The sequence below is a fragment of the Peromyscus californicus genome, unplaced genomic scaffold (assembly GCF_007827085.1).
Source record: "Peromyscus californicus insignis strain IS unplaced genomic scaffold, ASM782708v3 Scaffold_16__1_contigs__length_79575227, whole genome shotgun sequence".
NCBI classification, from domain to species: Eukaryota; Metazoa; Chordata; class Mammalia; order Rodentia; family Cricetidae; genus Peromyscus; species Peromyscus californicus.
The window spans coordinates 2,654,655-2,671,695 of record NW_026294458.1 but is presented as its reverse complement, the minus strand read 5'-3'; the positions used below and the strand labels follow the sequence as shown (position 1 = coordinate 2,671,695).

At 39.5% G+C, this 17,041-nt stretch overlaps 1 protein-coding gene across 7 annotated transcripts in view; it reads left to right on the top strand.

Annotated features, from left to right (window-relative positions):
* The window catches only part of Fgd4 (FYVE, RhoGEF and PH domain containing 4), a 209,840-nt gene that overhangs the window by 27,891 nt on the left and 164,908 nt on the right, over positions 1 to 17,041 (top strand). The window contains exon 1 of one of the 7 annotated variants that reach the window (XM_052739974.1): positions 14,890 to 15,218. The exons of the other annotated variants lie outside the window; for them this stretch is intronic. The gene's annotated coding sequence lies outside the window, so the exon portion shown is untranslated. Of the gene's footprint in view, positions 1 to 14,889; positions 15,219 to 17,041 lie in introns of those variants that run through there. 7 annotated transcript variants of the gene reach the window in all.

The window sequence follows — 17,041 nt, the reverse complement described above, 5'->3', positions numbered from 1 at the left end:
GGAGCCTTAGCTGGGGTCATCCTTGCAGATTCTGGGAATTTCCCTTGCACCAGGTTTCTAACCCTGAAATGACACCCTTTCCAGTAGTCTCTTTCCGTACTCTCCCTTCCACCAACCCCCACCTGATCCCTCATATTCCCATCCCCACCTTCCCCCTGTCCACACACCAAATCTCTTCTATTTCCCTTTCCTAGAGAGATTCTAGTGCCTTCCTTGAGTCTCCTTGTTACCTAGCCTCTCTGGGTCTGTGATTATCCTTGACTATACAGCTAATATCCACTTATTAGTGAGTACATACCATGTTTGTCTTTCTGGGTCTGGGTTACTTCACTCGGGATGATTTTTTCTAGTTCCATCCATTTGCCTGCAGATTTCATGATGTCATTGTTTTTAACAGCTGAGTAATACTCCATTGTATAACTGTACCACATTTTCTTTATCCATTCTTCAGTTGAGGGACATCTAGTTTGTTTCCAGGTTCTGGTTATTATGAATAAAGTTGCTATGAACATAGTTGAGCAAGTATCTTTGTGGCATGATTGAGCATCCTTTGGGCATATACCCAGGAATGGTATAGCTGGGTCTTGAGGTAGATCGATTCCCAATTCTCTGAGAAACCACCATATTGATTTCCAAAATTGCTGTACAAGTTTGCATTCCCACAAGCAGTAGAGGAGTGTCCCCCTTGCTCCACATCCTCTCTAGGATGAGCTTTCACTTGAGTTTTTTATTTTAGTCATTTTGACAGGTATAAGGTAGAATCTCAAAGCAATTTTGATTTCCTTTTCCCTGGTAGCTAAGGATGTTGAACATTTCTTTAAATGTTTCTCAGGCATTTGAGATTATTCTGTTGAGAATTCTCTGTTTAGTTCTGTACCCCATTTTTTAATTGGATTATTTGGGTTTTTTTTTTTTTTTTGATGTCTAGTTTCTTGAGTTCTTTATATATTTTGGAAATAAGCTCTCATCAGATGTGGAGTTGGTGAAGATCTTTTTGCCTACTATAGGCTGCCATTTTGTCTTATTAAAGGTGTCCTTTGTCTTACAGAAGCTTTTCAGTTTCAGGAGGTCCCAGTTATTAATTGTTTACCATAGTGTCTGCACTCTTGGTTTTCAGTTCAGGAAGTTGTCTCCTGTGCCAGTGCACTCCAAGCTATTCCTCGCTTTCTCTTCTATCAGCTTTAGCGTGACTGGATTTATGTTGAGGTCTTTTATCCAGTTGGAATTGAGTTTTGTGCAGGGTGAAGGATATGGATCTATTTGCATTCTTCTACATGCCGACATCCAGTTATACCAGCACTATTTGTTGAAGATGCTTTCTTTTTTTCCATTGTGTAATTTTGGCTTCTTTTTGAAAATCAGGTATCCATAGGTGTGTGGATTTAGAAAACCCACAGAATAAACTAACCTGGGCCCATAGGAGCTCATAGAGACTGATCCAACAACCAGGGAACCTGCATGGGACTGACCTAGGCCCTCTGCATATGTGTTACATTGTATAGCTTGGTCTTTTTGTGGGACTCCTAACAGTGGGAGCAGGAGCTCTTTTACTGGCATTTGGGACCCTGTTCCTCACACCAGGTCATCTTGCCCAGCCTCGATACAAGGCAAAGTGCTTAGTCTTTATGCCTCTGCTTTCTGAGTGCTGGGATTAAAGGCGTGCACTGTCACCACCCAGCTGATACTTAATTCAAAATATTAAATCTCAGTTAAATAAAGTAATATTTACTTCAGTTCTTTAGTCACATGGCCCATATTTCAAGTGTTCCTTATTATATCTCTCAGAGGCAGAACAGTCCAGTTACCAGAGAAAGTGCAGTTATTTACTCTGTGAGGTGTCTTCTTTATAATGACATGTAACACATGTGTTGGTACTCGCACAGATTTAAATAAACTGCCTAGAATTTGTAAGCCAAGAAATAATGGTCTTTTCCAGTAAAATTAAAGAAAATAGGTGTACTTACCATGTATTTTTAAAAGTATTGCTTTTTTTAAATGGGTAACAGTTAATATAGAGACTCATAACTGGTCAAAATGTTGAGAATGAATGGGTGTTGAATCTTATCCCTAATAGAACATCCATATCATCCCCTCTAAGATTCAGGGATTTTTTGGAGTTTGAGGATGGGGACAGCATCCTATGAAACACTGTCTTGATAAGATGGAGCTGATGCAATCATGAACACAAGATGCGCACACACACAAAACTAAGACGTGTAAGTAGGAAAGGGCTAAGTGGAAGAGGACGGAGAGGGATGGGTTCACAAGATACTTTTTGCTTATATGAAATTGTCAAAAATTAGAGTATTTATAGCTATTGCAATTTTGAGACTGTTCTGTATTTTAATAAGGAATTGAAATACTTGCTTCATGTCTAGAAAAAAAAAAGTTTTTATTTATTTACCAAAACAGTTGCAGTTTTTCTCCAAATCACAATATAACATATATAGGAGATAGGTAAAAGGTGGAGGTAGATGTTAGGGGAAGAGGAAATCAATTTGGAGTGCTTTAAATACCCTGGGCTGTGTGGTGCTTGCTGCTAGTGAGTGACCTTCCAGGCGCAGTTAACCCCCACAGAGGAAGTGCAAGCAGACCTTAAGCCCTAAAGCTATTCCTGAGTCAAATGACTTTGAGGAAGTGACATGACAGTTCTCTTCTCATTTTCCTCACAGCAAACCAGCTAATTAAGATCAAGACAAGATCCCTGGGTGGACACCTGGTTTCAAGATGCTATAACATGCTCCTGTTCCCTGGTTGGATGTGAAACTTAAAATTTACAGTAGATTAAATAGGAAGTGTTGAGAAATTGAGTTACAAAGAGGACCACATGATGTAGAAAGCAGTTTGTCAGGCCTAAATAGAAAGTTTGTAAATGTAACTGTGAGTTTCTGGCCAGGAGCTGTCTGTGGGTGGGCTGTGTCCTTCACTGATAAAGCCTGGTGGTCAGAGTTCTTACTTGGGGATCCAACAGTCAAGTTCTGTAGCTGTGACTGATGACAGTGTTCATCGTGTGAGGACGTGGACTATGATGCTGCTTCAGTTTCTCCTTCCATGAAGTTTGGTATTTAGTTTCCTAAGTTTGGGGGTTACTAATTGTAGCACTGGAACAAATTGATTGAAATTTTGAGTCCTAAAATCACTGTGAAATTTAAACATATATGATTAGATTTGTCAAAATAACTTTGCTTAGAGTTATATCTGGTTTTATGTAGTCTAATATGGCAAGCTATAAGCCATGAACATGGAACTCAGCACACGTTCATGAGGGATTTTACCTAGGGTGACATTTTCCCACAGCTATACTCACATAGTACCTGGATAACGAAAAGGCCCAGTCAGTGGTAAAGATTTTTGAAATATCTACAGTGTAGGATTTTTTTTTTTTTTTTGAGACAGGGTTTCTCTTTGTAGACCTGGCTACCCTGGATCTCACTATGTAGACCAGGCTGGCCTCAAATTCACAGAGATCCCCTGCCTCTGCCTCCTGAGTGCTGGGATTAAAGGTGTGTGCCACTACCACTTGGCTACAATGTAGGAATTTATTCATATAAAATTTGACACTTTAAACCATTATGAGATATTTCAAATAAATTTTTATTCATCCTTTTTTGTTTTTGTTTTTGTTTGAAACATTGAAAAGGCGGTAGAAAAACGGGCCATGGTGACACATGCCTTTAATCCCAGCACTCCAGAGGCTGAGATAGGCAGAATTCTGTTAGTTCAAGGCCAGCCAAGTCCAGGCTAGCCAGGGTTACAAAGTGCAACCCTATCTTCAACCAACCTACCAACCAACCAACCAACCAACCAACCAACCAACCAAAGGCCAGCATACTCATTAAGATCCTCCACCATGAAACATAACAACAAAGCAAGACAGTTTCAGTTTAGCCGTGACACACTGGCATGTAGTCATTTTAAAGTTTCTTGCCACATGCCTCAGAGCTACAGAGAGGGATTAAAAAATGCTGATACTTCATACATATATGCCTGAGCACATTGCCAATACCTCCTGTACCCCAGCAATCATTTAACCTGGATGAGCTTGGGGGCTTGAGTGAGTGAAGTTTGGAAAGCATCAGGCCCTGAGGTGGACATATTATATGAACTTTCTGTAAAACCATTCACTTCACAGAGATCAACGTGTAAAGCTTATAATTTTAACAATGTTCACATGATCATCATTACCGGCTCTCAAAATCACCACCTCTTGGAAGTATTACACCAGATGAGAGGACGCTTATGAAAGGTGGCCAAGTGGCATGACAGGAGCCTACCAGCCTGACTATTCCTGTAGCCCAGTGAAGACAGAAGCATAGAACCAGCTTCACAAAGTTGTCCTCTGACTTCTACACATGCCCAGTGGCATGTGCACACCCATACCCCCCCTACATCAATACATACACACAGTAACAGTAAATACATCTCTTCAAACTCTCTGTTCACATGTGTCACTGACAGTTGCAGTGAGAAAATGTATGAGAACCTTGAAGTGCATAGAGCTCATTCCCTGATGTTAATGTGTAGTGTCTACTGTACCTTAACACAACTGATTTTCATATGCGTTTCTCCAGCCGGGTTCCTCAATGCTTCCACTGGATGGTTTGTAAGTTATTTTAAGTGTTTGTTTTGCTGTACTCATCACAATTCCTCAAGCATTTGAAGGTAGTGCATAATTTTTAATCTCGATTTCCTTTCAGAAATGCAGTAATTTGTTGAAAGGCTTATGACACTGAACTGAGTCTAGATATTCTACTTTGAGTCTGACTGTAACATCAAAATATTACAAAGAAAGGGAATTAGATTATTATGTAAAAGTTGAGTAGACATGTGACTGATTACTCTTTGAGTGTCTATGAGTGTTCTAAGAAGCCTGTGTCATAAGTAACCAAAGCATTCATTTTGACCAATAATCTTATCTTTACACAGAACAGGAGTAGCATCTTTAGTTAAAGTCCTATGTGTCTCAGCAAAGAAGTTACTTGTGTTGCAGTGTGATCTGCGTACTTGTTTCTGAGAAAGACCTGAAAGGTCCTTTTTCTTTGGGGAACACAGTCACATTGCTCAGAATTAGTTATTCCATTTCTTAGCTCTTTCCAGTGGCTGTGCAAAGATCCTAATGTTCTTTGAAGACTTCGTTTTTCGTGTGAGTCTGTGTGTGTGTGTGTGTGTGTGTGTGTGTGTGTGTGTGTGTGTGTGTGTGTGTTGCTAAATCAAACCTAGGACCTTGTTATTCTAAGCAAGCTCTGTATGTACCACAGATCTGCACCCCCAGCCTAAGGCCTGTTTTTAAAGGATAGCTTGTTATTAAACCTAATGGCTTGCTATAGTTAAATCACATGCAGCTGGCCAACGTCACCTTCCTATCCCACCCACGGTATTCTCTCCCTCTGACCACATGTTGAAATACTTTCATGGGGTTTTGAAATACATTGTGTCCTTCTTTGGGGTGTCCTCACAACTCTCACAACTAGGACAGTTATGAAACAACTCCGTAGTTCCTGTTATTTATGTTATTTGTCATGTCCAACATAAGATGCATGCCTGCTATCTGACTACAGACTGATAGAAATTTTGCCTCCAAATGACCAATACAATTCCCTTTCCTCAAGAGGCAAGGAAAAAATTGATTGGAAGAGAAACAGGTGCTGCTGACTGCTATTTGAAAGGAATCTTTTATGGGGTGTGGTGAGTACTGCCATTCTATGACCACAGTTTTAGAAACGATCTCAGGATACAACAGAATTTTTTTGGGTATATAAACTAAGTTGCTGGTATGTGGCTTCATTTGTTGTTAATTTATCATGAACATTTCTACTGTGATTGAAAGTTATTGTGAATCTTCATCAGAAGGTTCTATGCTACTAGTTATTTTCTTTCTTTTTCTTTGTGTGTGTGTGTGTGTTATTTCTTGTTTTCATGACCCAAGATGTAAGTGAAGGAGCAGCCATTTTCTCTGTGGTTCATAATACAACTCTGTTCCCAATAGTAAAAGAAGTGAGTTAAAAAGACCAGAGTTGTTTTATTATTTTATTATTATTATTATTATTATTATTATTATTATTATTATTATTATATTCTCCTTCTTCAAAGCTTTTGGGAAATCACATATGGTTTATCAGAATCTGAAGTCTAGTTCATTCGACCAGTAATCTTATATTCTCTTATATTTAACCAACTAACTGAACACACAGAACAAAACCAACTTAGGTGAATGTATTTGTTCAGAAAAAAAACATTTTTTAAAAGATACATTTTTTTCTGAGCAAGAAGGAGAGAGCAGAGTATGCCTGCAGGCCTGTCTGGCGTTACCTGCCAGTCAAGCTCTGAGACTCTTCTGTGTTGCTACTGTTCTGCAAAGCCAGGACTACAGTGTGTGTATTTTGTGTGATATTTCTTACTCCCGCCACATAATATTATATTATTTTTTAAGCTACTAAAGTTTCTCTGGAAATTTCGGTTTCAGTTGCTTTATGTTGTTGTGTCCCAGGGCAATACCTTGATTTGTCACACGTTCTGTATCTCGATTTTGGCTTATGAATAACTTTGAAAAGAACACTGGTGTGTAAGACTACCATGCCAGGTACCTTAGGGCAGAACCCCATCACACTTAAATTCTTGGTTTTTGGATAATAATAGTAGCTGACCTTAGATTTTTCAGAACAGATACTGTATTTCAGATTTTAAACATTTGAAGTTGTGGATCTTACTTTTTCTTGGACTGTTACTTCCTCTTGTTCCACTAGCCTGTGTGAAAAACAGAGTGAAATGCAGAGGGAGCATTTGCAGACAGGACCTTTGAGGAAAATTGAATAAGGACTATAACCCAGGCTGATTCTCCTGCTTTCTATGTCTTTGTGAATGGAAAACTAGATCCGTTGTATAAGGTAAACTTAGCACAGTTGTGAAAACACTGGGGCCGCTAAGTACACAAATCCAGGAAGCTTTGACTAAAGGTTTTCTTTGTTTACTAGGTTAGTAATGACTTGGGCACCTCTCAATAATTCAGTTTTAATAAAAGAAAGCCTCTTGTCCTCTAGACTGTAGCCATTTATTAAAAATGCTGTCTCTTGACCCTGCTGTTTGACTGCGAGTTCTGTCATTTGACATTACCAGAATCAATTTAGATTCAGATTCTTTTTGTGATTTTACTTAAATTACTTCAAACACAGACTGTGTTTTCTATTTCATAGATTTTACCTAGTATAGGGCTCTCAGGACAGCACAGGCACGTGAGAATTGGTCAGTCATTCGGAGTGGTCGTCTTTGCTAAATAAGTGGGCCTTTGTTGTGTTTTAGCTTTCTGTATGAGAATGAAGACAAAATGGCTTCGTATTGCTGAATAGAAGCAAATTGTGTTCTTTCTAAATGAGAATATTCCTGTAAATATCTTCAGTGAAAGATTATGTGGTTGTAGGGTATGGTCCCTCCAACTGGACTAACAGGAAGTATCAATGAGGCTGTCCATCAAAACAGTTCTTTACTGTACTGTTTGATGTGTTTCTGTACATAAGCTATATACGGCAAGAGTCATTTGTCTTTTCATTTAAAAATTTTCATTCGTTTTTTTCAGTAACTAATTTAATCTTTTAAGACAAGCAGGTTCATTGAAATGATGTGGTTCTGACCATGATGGAGTAATAAATGTTGGAAAACTCTCTTGTTGTTAAAAAATAAAAATCAAGCAAAAATAATGGGCCCAGTTAAAGGACTAGGCAGATAAAGGCACTTGCCATTAAGCCCAAGTACCCATGTTTCATCCCTGGGACCCAAGTGGAAGGAGAAAATAGACTCCTACAAGTTGTCCTCTGACCACCACACCTATGCCATGATGTGTATGTACACAAATGTGTATATACAAACACAATGGCAATAAAATTTTTATATTTCAAAATGAAAATGATTTCAAAAGCATATTCTACAGTTTTTTGCAAGCCCTATAAGCTAGTATAGCTATATTAGAAAATATGTTGGAAAAGTCTAAAGTACAAGAATCTACATTATAAACTTAGAGAAACCAAATAACTCTACATAGAAAGAAAACAGTGGTAAACATGAAAATTAAAACTACACAATAGAGAAAATAAAAGAAACAAAAGATAATCTCTCGGAAAAGCTTAATAAAATTGACAGTTCCCTATCCAGGCATTAGAAAAGAGAAGAAACAATACTGTTGCTTGGATTCTACTCAGTTGTAAGAGACTTTATGTTAATGAACTCTGCAACATATATGAAATACACAAGGTGCTCCGAGAGATATACATCGGGCTGGGGATATAAGGTAGGGTGGAGTAGAGCGCTTTTAGCATGAACAGGTCCTGGATTTGCTCTCTGCAATGGACCTGTAGGACATACATACTTAGGAAAGCAATACAGAAGCACAGAATGTTCACGCTGCACTAAGTCTGCTAAACAAATTTAATTTGTGCTCTAAAGGTCTCCTAGCATCCTCTGCCATGATGCTGACAGACCACATTTGAGAGCCTGTCAGGCTGTGGTCTGTGAGCAAGTTAGCATAGCACTCTTGGTCAATGCTTGTCCTCCATAATTGATTAAGTGACGTGGTACAAACTAGGAGTATTCTCCTTGGGGGAAAAAAAACTAATAATTAACTTATTCTTTCTATAATTAGGAACATTTGATATTCTCTCTAACTTACTTCAGAAAATGTGTGTCCTTACTAATGTGAGAGAGCTTCGGTTTTTGTGTTTGTGAAATTACATATGAATAAGTGTGCGTTGGGGTTTTCTGGGTGAACACATAAATCAGGCTGGGTGTAAGCACTGTTATGCTGTTTCTGGACATGCTGCTTTAACCTATGGTAAGAATTAAACCAAGATGATGCTATTTTTAGCAATAGCAATGTAGTTTTTGGTCTTGGAGCAGAAAGAAGAATGGAGTATCTATATATGTTTATATGTGTATATGTTTATATGTGTGCAAAAGGGTGTCCTCTCTCTCAAACATTGCCCTCTGTTCAAACACCAGATCAGAGGTGTGGGGATGCAGGTCAGTTGGCAGAGGACTTGCCTTTCATACCTCAAGCCCTGAGATCAATCCTTAGAACCTCACAAACACAGCATGTTGGCACATGCTTGTAACTCGGTCAAGTCATCGTGTGGGTGGTCCTGGATTGTGTGAGAGAGCGGTCTGAGCAAGTCAGCAAACTCCTCCATGACCTTTGTCAGTTCCTACCTCCGGGTTCCTGTCCCGAGTTCCTGCCCTGACTTACCTTGATGATGAACTACAAGCCATAATGAAATAAAACTGTTCTTCCCCTAGTTGCTTTTGGTCAGGATGTTTTATCACAGCAATAGAGAAACCAAGTAAGAAATTGGTACCATGTCAAAGGGGATTGTTCTGACACTCCTGACCTTGGTTTTTTGGAGCACTGTGGTGGCATTGGAACCTTAGGCTGGAAAAGCTACTGAGTGTTCAGAGCTCAGTGGACTGTTCTGTGGGTGCTTGGAGGATAAAAAAAGGTGAAAGAAATGCAGACAATGGAGGCATTGCTGCATTGCTGCATTGCTGCATTGCTTGTGAAGTTTTAGAGGGAAGCAGACACTCTCTATCTGTGTCATTTGTGTGATATTTTGAATGAAGAACCACTAAAGTGAAACCTTTGCTTAATGGTACAATTGACACTGGTCAGATGTAGCTGAGAAATTAGTGGTGATTAAGAAGAGACCTGCATCATTGAAGATCGTAAATCTGGAAATATTTCCTCAGGGTCAGGATACAGAAGTTGTAGTCCAGAGACTGTATCTCATGCTGGCAAGTAACCTGTAGAATCACCCAGGTGGTGCTTTGAAGTCATGAAGGAGTCAAGGAGAGCAGCTGAGGTTTGGCACTGTGTGGTAGGGCTGGAGTCCCTGAAGAGAGACCAGGAGAGGCCATTATGGAAACTGCAGCCTCAGTTGCAGTAGAAGTCCCAGGATTGAAAGTGTCATGGAGAAAAGTTGGCACAATGTGGCAGGGACAGAGTCCCTCAAGAGAGCCCAGGAGAAGCTGTAGGTGGAGGTTATGGCCCAGTTGCAGAGACCCTAGAACTTTGGAGATGCCTATAACATGGATGAACAGCAAGGACAGCAGCAGCCACGGAATGGAGCCAGCCTGAGCCTATGAGATAGTGTATGCTGTGCAAGCCCTTTGGAGCTGAGAAGATCACCAGTCACAGAAAGCTGACAAATGAGCTGTACGCTGATGGACTTTTACTAGAATTTGAATGTTCTTCCCTCTTGGAATAAGAAAGTATTCAACTTGTTTTTTATTTTGATACTTAACAAAAGGCCTGAACTTTAAAAGTTCTGGAAATTTAAACACTTTCCATTTCCAGGCTTTCAAAAGTTGAAATGTTTTATATTTGATATCAGTATTAATGTGAGATCATAGGGGATGAACAAGAATGGAAAGGTTATGATTTAATAGTAATGTTAACAGTATTTCAAGTTGACAAGGAGCAATTGTGCTATTTTTTTTATGTCAACTTAGTACAGGCTAGTATCATTTTGGGAGAGAGAACCTCAACTGAGAACATTCCCCCCACTGGAGTGGCCCATGGTTCATTGATGGTTGATGTGGGAGGGCCATGAAGTGGCATGAGTCCTGGCAGGTGGTCCAGAATGGTATAAGAAAGCAGGCTGAACAAGCCATGAAGAGCAAGCCCATAAGCAGCACTCCTCAATGAACTCTGCATCAGTTCTTGTATCCAGGTTCCTGCTCTGACTTGCCTGGATAATGGACTAACTATAAGCTATAAGATGAAGTAAACCATCTCTGCCCAAAGTTACTTTTGGTCATTGTCTTAGTCACTGCTCTATTTCCATAAAGAGACACCATAATCAAGGCAACTCTTATAAAAGAAAGCATTTAACTGGGGGGGCTTGCTTATAGTTTCAGAGGTTTAGTCTATTATCATTGCAGACAGCATGGTAGCAGGTACTGGAGAAGTAGCTGAGAGCTGCATCCTGATCCCCAAGCAGAGAGAGAGAGAGAGAGAGAATATGAATGAATGAGAATATATGGGCCTGGCACAAGCTTTTGAAACCTCAAAGCTCACCCCCCAATGACACACTTCCTCTAACAAGGCCACACCTCCTAATCCTTCTAATCTTTTCAAATAGTGTCACTCCCTGATGACTAAGCATTCACATATATGAGCCTATGGGGGCCATTCCCATTCAAACCACCAGAGTCATGATGTTTTTTCACAGCAATAGAAAAGCTAACCAAGACACCTAAGTAAGCCATCCTCTTCATTAAAAATGCGTGATTCAGTGAGGACTTTCCCAAACATATATAAGCTGGTAGAGCATAATGACTTATATCCAAGCTTTGTTCTAAAAAAAAAAAAAAGTTCACATAGAACAAAGTACTTAAAAATCTGTGTCTCAGTCTCTATACTTGAAAATAAGAGGATAAGAATAATATCTTACCTGAGGTTTACACAGTTGTGAAGTATTTATTACAGCATATAACACATACTAAGAAGTGAATAAATAGTGCACCATTACTAATAATACACCATAGCCACATGGTTTTTGTGATACATGATTATTGTTAAGACTTGTTATGAAGTGTTCCCCCAGAGTGCATGTGTTGAAGGTCATAATGTTCAGATGGGACCTTGAGTACTGACTGATTTTAAGGATACTAACCTGCATGGAATATTGGAAAGTCAGGACTAGTTGGAGGAAGTAGGTCATTGGCTATGTGAATGTTACTTAAGGTTTTTTGGGTCCCTGATTGACTGTTTCTCTTTCCTCTGACTCCCCCAGTTCTCTCCTCTCTCCCTCTTTGCCTTTTCCCAGCTGCCATTGCAGGAAACAGCCTTGATTCACTACATGGGCTTTACCTTGATTTTCTGTTTCAAAACAGGCCCTACAGGTTTTTTTTTTTTGTTTTTTCATGTGTTATCACTGTAACCCAAAGCAGTATAATAGTCTGTATAGGGTATGGACATTATTATTTGTATAACTTAATCTAATGATGGATTCATAGGTTAACCTCTAGGTTTGCAATAGATTGGAAATTCATATAGGTCATTTTTTTCTTATTCATGCAACATACTTGTTTAGTGTTCCTTATATAAGGCCTTTAACACTGGGAACCGAGACTCTCAAATAGCATAGCCCCTGACATGAAGGCCCCCAGGTGAAGGAAAGATGTGTACAGATAACTCTGGCCAGGTGTAAACATCACCTGCATCCAAGTTACTGAGGAACTTCAGTGAGAGGCACAATGTAAGTCTGTCTGGAATCTTGGAGAAGACAGAAGAGCATGTAGGAGATGAGGTAACAGAAGTTCCTGGAGCTGGTTATATAGGGGCTCTAAAAGATGGAGGCAGAGTCCAGTTAGGAACTCCTTAAGGAATCCAGAGGGGAGTTGGTGTGCCTTTTCCTGGTAGAAGATGTGGAAATGGTAACAAATGGCTAGATTTGAAGAACTACAGCACTTGAGCAAATGGGTTGGGTGTGAGTTCTCAGGGATGAGGCAAGGCTAGTTTCCTGTGTTGGTTAACAGTGACTGTCGTGTGGAGGAGTCTGGACTCCAGGAAGCAAACATCTGCGTATATCTGGGAGGCAGTTTCTAGACTGAGTCAGTTGAGGTGGAAGAACTGCCCTAAGTATTTGTGGCACCATTCCATGGTTTCCAAAAGGTTTCCAAAAGGAACAAAAGGGCAAGAAGTAGCTGAGCATGGCCTTCCCCTCTGCTTCCTGATGCAGATGCAGCATGGCAGCTGCCCTCACCACTGCCCCATCCCCCTCTCTCCACCGTGGGGACTTCACTGTCAAACTGGGACAGGAAACAAATCCCCCTCCTTGAGGTGTTTGTCACAATAGTGAGAAAAGTGACCAAGAGAGAAGAGAGTTCCCGAGGGTTTAGCGTGAGTGAGAGAAGGGACAGTCGCCATTTCCATAACCACAGAAGGTTCCTCTGCTTGTTACACATGTAGAAGAGAGTCAGTAGGGTGAGGAGATGGAAGAGTCTGCAGTTCTCAGGCTTTGTCTCAGATGAGTAAGTTTGGGAATCATGAGTGTGTTTATTCATAATGAGTTTTAAAAGCTTGGAATGGTCAGTCATTTTAACCATTATACTATAATTCTCTCGCATAAAATTTTCCTTGATATTCCCATCTTTTTAAAAAAAAATTTCAAATAAGGAGGGGGATATAAGAGCAGACAATGGGGGCAATATGATCAAATGCATTATACATGAAGTTGAAAGAATAAATACATTTAAAACATAAACTTTTTATGAGGGTATTGAAGCTTTACTAAACGACCGTTTGTTTTGCTTGGGATCTTTGGTGTGGATCTATGTACCTTTTGACATCTTGTATTCCTTGGAACAGTTTCTTATAGTAAGTAAGTTTTTACACTGTTTTTGCCGGAATAGTTCATACACATTTCTTGACAATTTTTTTGCCACGTTTCTACCCTTTTCATAGTCATCGTAAACCAAGTCTTACTGAAATTCTGATGGATTTTGCTTTTCAAAATGTATTAATAATTGGGTTTTTTTCTTCTGAAACTAAACTTCTGATACTTTGAACAACACCCTACTTGATTATTTTTTTACAGGGATAAATTTATTACAGCCACAAGTAGTGCTTATATTTTTTTCTTTTAATATTTGTATACTTTTTCTTTTCTTTCTTTTTTATTTATTTTATTTTATTTTTTATTTTTTTGGTTTTTTTCGAGACAGGGTTTCTCTGTGTAGCTTTGCACCTTTCCTGGAACTCACTCTGTAGCCCAGGTGGCCTCGATCTCACAGAGATCTGCCTGGCTCTACCTCCCGAGTGCTGGGATTAAAGGTGTGCGCCACCACTGCCTGGCTTATAATATTTCTTTTTTTATGCCAAGAAAAGAAGTGGAATTTCTGGTACAGAATCATGATAAAGGAGACAGTTAACCCACAGTATTGTATAGTATATGGGCTTCATTCATTTTCTTCTTAGGCTTACCCTAATTTTTCTTTTTACCTTGTCCTTTCAAAAGTTTACTTCTTAGCCAGTGGTGATGCATGCCTTTAATCCCAGCACTCGGGAGGCAGAGCCAAGCGGATCTCTGTGAGTTCGAGGCCAGCCTGGTCTACAGAGTGAGATCCAGGACAGGCACCAAAACTACACAGAGAAACTCTGTATCAAAAAGAAAAAAAAAAGTTTACTTCTTATGCTATTTTGAGTGCCTATGGGCATGAATTATCCCAGTGTGTGTTTTTGGTGTGGTATGTTTGATTTTTCAGCCATTATGATCTTCCCAGGATTATTCTCACTTGTTAATGAAACACACACACACACACACACACACACACACACACACACACACACACACACACGGCAGTTTTCCTGCTGAGTCAGCATTTAATCTTCATGACTGCAGAAACAAACTAAAGCCACCCAGAGCAAAACAGAGACATTGCTAACTTAGCATGAATAAGACTACATATATTTACCAATTAAAGTCTCCGCTGCCTTTCCTCCCATTCAATAAAGAACAAAAAGTAAAATGTGATTTCCTTCTAAAAGAATTGATTTTGAAAACAACTTTATTTCCAAAATAAGATATATTTAAATATATTTGTTTTAAAAATCCTTAAAAATATAAAATCAGTTTTCAGTTCTGAGGGGGATTATAGATCAGAAAATGACTTGCTGATATAACATAGTTTTCTATAATGTGCTATCTTGATTTTGCAAGTAAGCTTTAAAGTTTTTTTGTTTGTGCAGTTAAGTTTCTGTGACCTTTCTTCCTGAATGAGCAGCACAGCCTATCTGAGAATCTGGACTTTGTCCTGGCAAGGGTCAGTTTGCAGAGAGCTTAGCTGGTCTGTGCTGCCTGGTTTAAATAGCCGACACCTGCTGAGCAAGCCCTGTGAGTGGTTGTGCTGGCTTCCTCACTTACGCTTTGCAGAGCTGGAACACAAAGACCACGATTGTTACCCAATAAGCCTGAGTCACATACTTCTACCAATCGCCTTAGGAGAGCTGGTTACCATGGAATCCACCATCTGTTCACTCCCCGCTGCCGGAATGTGATTATCCTTGCTGGGCTGGGAACGTGGCGTTAGCAAGGGAGTCTGTGTAGTGTGAGATTATCTGCGGTGCACTGGGCTATTGGGAGACTCCATTTGGCTTACTGCAAGAACAAATGAGGGGAATTGTGCTGCAGCCATTTGTGACTTGTAACCACAAGGAATAAATCAGCTTTTCTAGGGTAAGTAACCTGGTACTGCATATCCACTTTGTACGGCATTTGGTGTGAATATCATCTTTCTGTGGTCAAGGAAAGGAAACCCTAAGCTCTTTGGTAAGAACCTGCCCCCCCCCCCAAAAAAAAGAAAGCTTGCACACTTGTCTTTTATTGATTTTAGACAGCTTGTACAACTATACGTTGGAATTATCCTGTAATGTTTGAAAGTATTTCCTGCTTGTGAAAGTGTACTGTGATCCTTGAATGTAGCAAATACAGTCATCTTGTAATGGCTTCTACAGTGTTCTCACTGAAATACACCATGGCCACAGTGGGTTCAATGTCTGTTCTTATTTGAGAAATGACGCCCATCAGTGGCATTTGTAGATTATGCTCAAATTAAGGTTTATAGTAGACCACATGTTTGAAGTGTGTCTGTGCAGGTCTCAAGGGCCGGAGCATGTGGAAACAATGTGACAGCGATGTAGCGATAGATGAGGCTCTGAGATAAGGGAGGGGGAACCATGGCTGACTTCTCAAGAGCTTCCTTTGTTACTGTTATTTCCTTTTGTCCACAGCTACTTAGAATGTGTGTTACATATTGTCAGCCGCAGAAGGAAATTTTAGTTTTAACAAATGGATGACTGACATTTTTCCTTGTGGCTCCGAGGTTGGTAGCTCAAACAAGGGACTACTATGTCCTTTGTAAAGCAGCATTGTATCTCCTTCCCCCAAACTGCCCTAAAATATAAAAGTGTAAAACAAAAACAGCTGTATGCTCTGGAGACTTCTTTTGTGTCAGTGTTTCTGTCCTTGAAACCCCAGCTCCAGCACCCTAGCACTCTGAGTTTAGCTGGTCTGCCATTTTATCTTCTGTAGGGAAGGCTGCAATTGGAGGCGTTGCATGTGCAGTTCAGTCAAACTTGAACCATGTTGTCCTCTTGGAGAGCTAGAAACAGTTCCTGGTCACAGGCACTATGCTTTTTTTTTTTTTTAAAGCAGTATGAAATTAGTTAACCTGGTACTAGTCAAGGACTCATGTTTGCATTTCATTAATAGTTTTCAAGCCTAACTGTTTTTTGTAGATTCTTGGTATTAACTATAATTGACTTTAGTATTCTGCACATATAGTAAATGTTTAAATATGCAAATTAATCTAGGTACATACTATCTTTAAGAAACATCTCTCAACAATACTAGATATGTGTACCTGAAAACTTCCTTAATAACTATACAATGTTTTCAGCTAATCTTGTGTTACTCAGAAAAAAAATGACTAATCAAAATCAATAAATAATTGAAGGTGTATAAAGTCAAATCGTGTATTTATGGTACTATTGTTGCTTTAACTATTGTTGCTTTAATTACCCTGTGTCTTTAGAAACCTGAAACATATTGGAGTGCAGTGTACTTACCATGTGCCTTGGCTCTAGTTACTCAGGCCACTAAGTGAGCAGTACAAATATGCACTCCACCAGTTGACCATTTGTGATGTGCTACTGTTTTCCAGTTACCAACTTCAGTTAGCAAGGTGGATGTCTGTCATGGTGTTGTAGGCTTTGGCAAGTACACTTGAAAGCATATTTCTTAAGATCTTGTTTGTTCAGGTTTCTAGCATAACAAACAATAAACTTGATAAAGTGTGATCAAAATTTTTTAGAAGAATATTCACATTGAAAGGGAAAAAGACTTGATGTAAAACAGTCTCAGTGCCCAGCTGTCTTACCTACCAGAGCATAAAACTCTCATGGAAGTCCAAGGCAGATATGCACGAGTGGAAAAAAGGGAATCTCCTCTTTGAAGGATTAAATGAGCAGTCACTCACCTATGACTTTAGAATGGGATTT